Source organism: Mustela lutreola, chromosome 1, assembly GCF_030435805.1.
Source record: "Mustela lutreola isolate mMusLut2 chromosome 1, mMusLut2.pri, whole genome shotgun sequence".
NCBI lineage: Eukaryota > Metazoa > Chordata > Mammalia > Carnivora > Mustelidae > Mustela > Mustela lutreola.
The window spans coordinates 175735638-175740501 of record NC_081290.1 but is presented as its reverse complement, the minus strand read 5'-3'; positions in this window follow the sequence as shown (position 1 = coordinate 175740501).

The following is a 4864-nucleotide window of genomic DNA, read 5'->3' as shown; positions in this document are numbered from 1 at the left end:
CTTTTGGGTTTACAGTGTGAAACTATTTTGAAAGCAGATATGAACATTTTGGGGCCTGGTTTTTGTTTTTTGTTTTTTTTTCAATGAACTCACCCTTATTCCTTTTGGAAATATATACAACATTGGAAGAGCTTGGTCATAGGGTCTAAGTAGGTCTCGCTGTACTGTATGCTGCTAAAACATTTTCTAAAGGAGATGAATTTACACTCCAACCAGCTGACATCAAATTTCCAGTTGTTCTACATTCTTGCTAACACATAGCATTAGTTTTTAAAAATTTTAGGCTCTTTGCTGAGGTTCTGTTTCTCGTTGTGATTTTGAATTTGGGTTTCCTTGATAGTTCTTGTGGAACAATTTTTTTAATAGACATATTGGCCATTTGAATATTTTCTTTAATGATATACTTATTTAAGTGTTTTGTCCATGAAGCATTGTCCATATTTTTAAAATTTATCTTTAGAAAATGTTTTGTCTGGATGTAAGTCCATTGCCAACTAGATGCGTTGCAAATATTTTTTTTAAGCAAGCTCTAAGCCCAGTGTGGGGCTTGCATGACCTCAAGATCGAGAGTGGCGTGTTCCACCAACCGAACCAGCCAGGCACTCCTCAAATATTTTCACTTTTGTCTACAGCTTATCACTTTGATACTCACAAATTCAAATTTTAATAAAGTACAAATAATTCTTCTTTTCGTACAATTTTTTTTTTGCCTACACAGAATTATGGCAATAGTTTCACATTTATGTCTATGATCCATCTCAAAATATTTTTTAAAGCTCATTTTTTCCCCCATATGGCTACCCAGTTGACCTAGCTCTACATATATTTTTGTAAGTTTCCTTCTGTTTTTATTTTTTATTTTTATTTTTTTTAAGACTTTATTTATTTATTTGACAGAGAGCGAGAGATCACAAGTAGGCAGAGAGGCAGGAAGTGGGAGGCAGGCGGAAGCAGGCTTTCTGCTCTGCTGAGCAGAGAGCCCGATGTGGGGCTCGATCCCAGGACCCTGAGTTCATGACCTGAGCCAAAGGCAGAGGCTTAACCCACTGAGCCACGCAGGCGCCCCTCCTTCTGTTTTTATGACTGAGTAATATTCTGTTGTACATAGGTCCCAAATCTGTTGTTTCCCCCAGGATTAGGGTTCCGATTAGGACTAGAGCATGGGTTAGGATTAGAGTTAGAGCAGGGTGAGGGTAGAGGTCTTTTGGCCTGCACTACAGAGACCTCTCCAGAGGGTAAGTTTAAGGTTAGGGTTAGGGGTTACTGGTTATGTGAGGGGTTAGTGGTACGTGAAGTTTTAGGGTCAGGGTTGAGGTTAGGGTTAGGATTAGGGTTGGCATCCTTGGCATCCTCCCCTCAGAGACGTCTCTAGAGAGTAAAGCATCAGGCTTCTCCGGGTGAGAATAAACATGGCAAGTGCCCACCGTGCTTTACCACCGTGCTTGGTAAAGAGGGGCTTTGGCGCTGTGAACACTCCTTAAGTGGATCTTCAGTTGGTCCTTCTGTTCCGATCTCTTACCTTTTATATCCATTTTCGGAAATACTACAAATTCTCTTTAAAGTTTTTATTTAAATTCTGATTAGTTAACATACAGTGTAATGTTAGTTTCACGTCCATATATCACTCAGCACAGGTGCCCTCCTGCATCCCCCGCGCCCTTCCGTCTGTCACCAGCAGCGTGTTCTCTGTAGTTCAGTCTGTTTCTTGGTTTGCCTTGCTATCTCTTCTCCCTTTGCTCGTTTGTTTTGTTTCTTAAATTCCACATATGCAGGGCACCTGGGTGGCTCAGTCAGTTACATGTCCTTCAGCTCAGGTCATGATCTCAGGGTCCTGGGATTGAGCCCGGAGTCCGGCTCCCTGCTCGGCGGGAGCCTGCTTCTCCCTCTGCCCCTCCCCCCGCTCATGCTCGCTCTCTCTCTCTCTCTCAAATGAATAAAATCTTTAAAAAAATAAGATGGCATTCATATGCTTTCTAGACCTAGCTTTGCCCTTATTCCAGATTTGGGCTGAAACACTCCCACTTCATGGTGTCATGATCTCGCTCGACCACCTGGGAGCTGACCAGTACCTGGAGGACCGGTAGGTGGCAGGATAATAACCCTGGGATGATGTGATGACCACGGTGGTGATACCGTAGTAATAAAACGCAGCCGGCCTCTGAACAGAGGGAGGCTTAGGGGCGCCAACAGCCTGCGCCCAAAATGCACGCCACTACTAAGAGCGCACTGTTACCCAGGGGCCCTACCCGTGACGTGGTCACTGAACACAGTGTCTGCTCTGTGAGTCCTTATTCTTACAGGAAAGTCAGCTAGAGAAAACGTTACTAAGAAGAGCAAAAGGAAGAGAAATACATTCAGAGCACTTACCGTACGCTATTTATTGAGAACTATCACGTATGAGCAGACCCACACAGTTCAAATCAGAGTTGTCCAAAGGTCAGCCGTAACGCCCAGTATTTTTGAACATGTCCCGTTTCACCGCGCATCGTTCTAGACATTTTCCATGGGCTGTCACTTCATTCTGTTAGGGGAGTTAGTACTGCTGAGCCTTCTTCCAGCGCATTCGCGACGCTTTCCCAGAAACCAGCAGAGGCTGCAACAGCCAGTCTTTCCTGGCAGCCTGCCCCAGTGCCACTGCCTCCTGGAGTCAAGGGGGCCGGTGACCCTGCCCTCTGCCGCACATCACGTGCCGAGTGGACAAGCACGAAGATTGCCTTCGATGCCGACTCAGCTCGATTTGGTATATGCGCAAGGGTGCTTAGAAGCTGAAAGAGGTCATGTGAGCCCCATTCACTTCCCACTCACTGGGTTAACCAGGAAAATGCTGATTCTGTCCTGCCTTGGAGGGACTTGTGTCTATCCCCACCCTGGACCTTTATGCTTGCCTGTCAGCCCAGGCTCCGCACGTTGGCCGTGTATGTAAGTGAAACCAAGAACAGCATTTGACCCAGACCTCTCTTTGGGACCCCTGGACCAGTTAACACCTGTCCCCCAGGTTTTGCAATCTTGGCTCCTTATACAGGTTTTAGTATGTTTTCAGATTATTTAATTTGTAGTTCACTCTGCCTTCTTGAAATTTAGTTTCCTGTTCTAATTTTGGCATCACGACCTTGTGGTCTGGGGAGCCATCCGTTTCTGCAGCCTGGGGAGCAGGGTGGGAATTCATACTACTGGAAAATTAAGTCCGTGCTAGGTGAGCTTTGGGGTTTCTTATATTAAGACGAAGTTTTGAGTCCTTGGAGTTCTTCCAAAAAGATTTCTATGGACAATATTCCGCGTTTTGACACATGTGTTCCTGAGCTGCCTGCTGTTCACGCGCTTCTTGGACTATGTTTGGCCAGGCTCTGCTGCTGGCCCCCGTTAGTGTCCTGGGCACGTTGTCAAGGACTTGAGCTACCGATGAAAGCTGCTGGGCGCAGCAGGACCGCGTGCAGAGCCCTCAGGCAGAACAGGAAGACGTATTGTTGCTTACCTGTGGTGTATGGGTTCTAGTTACCTCCTTTGTCGACAAGAACATTAGACATTTTGTTCAGTGATTTTCAGAGAACAAGATCTGTCAGGTCTATGGCAATCTGTCGACCTCAGTGATTCCCAGGCTGTCCTCCATGGACCCCTGAAATCTTGGGATGAGTCTGGGGTCTGTTGGGGAGGAAGGCGAGTATGGCTTTGCCTTTCCTGCTTTTGTGGAAGGGGCGCCACTCTTCCCCATTTGGGAAATCGAAGCAGTCACACTTGCAAAAACGAGTCTTTGACTTTACAATGTTTGAAATCCTTTCTCTCCCCCCGAAGAAATGACCATTGCTAAAAAGAGAGTTAAAATACTCGTTTAGTGGCCAACTCCTCTGTGTCCTTACAGTCCAGCTCCGGATGTGTCTAGTCTGTGGTCTGGACACATTTCTAGGCCTTTATGGACTGGTCACAGTCACGATATGGGCTGGAAGAAATTCGCTCAGAGTTCTAAGAGGTGGAATTGCTAGCGGTTCAGAGTGTAAGTTCTGGGGCCCCGTGTCCGGGCCTGCGGTTCCAGCTTTACTTACCCTGTGTGCCTTTGGGCAGCTCTAACTTCCTGGCGGTCCCTGTTCCCGGGGGCTAGAGGGAGGGTCTCTGCACCTGCACGGTAAGGCCTTGAGAGCACCAAGTTAGGTTCTCATGCTGTGCGCGCATGCCCGGCATGCGGCAAGTGCTCGATAAATTATCATTACATTATCATAGCGTCAATTGATATCACTTATGAAGGTCAAGAAATTGTCATTACTGCAATTTGTTCAAAAGCTGCCCAGACGGCACGTCACTGTTTGCTTCTGGAGGATTACCCAAGTACCCTCACTGATTAAGGCTTGGGGCAAGGGTCCTCACAGAAGCTCTGGGTACTTGAATTTGTCGTCAAGTCACAGACGTTAACTTATGCTGACTGCTTTAATCCTAAAAAAGATGTATCAAAATATTTCACTAACGGGAAGTTTGAATTTTGCCTTAAAACTACATGTATTTTGGAGATTGTGGGACATGAAAATGATTGCTCTTCTTGAAAGTGGGAAGTCCTCAAAGGAGTAGCCAAACAAGACTACGGTGAGGTTATTTCGCAAGATGCAGACTTGAATGAGGGGCCAGCATTTCTAACCACTGCCAGTGCGGCGGGCTTGAGGCTGACCGGCCGGCTGGGTGCGGTGCCCACCCCACCTTCCAAATGGCCAGAGAGAGGAGTAGAACACCCTGCCCCTTCCTGTGGTTCTTGTTTTGTTCTTATGTTCTTTAAAAACTTTTAAAAAGTGTGTTTCATCTGCTGTTCTTGAGTTATCAAAGTTGAGAACTGAAGCGCCGGGAGCTCTTTCGGAGCCGGTGTGAGTGAGCGCATGTGTGTAAG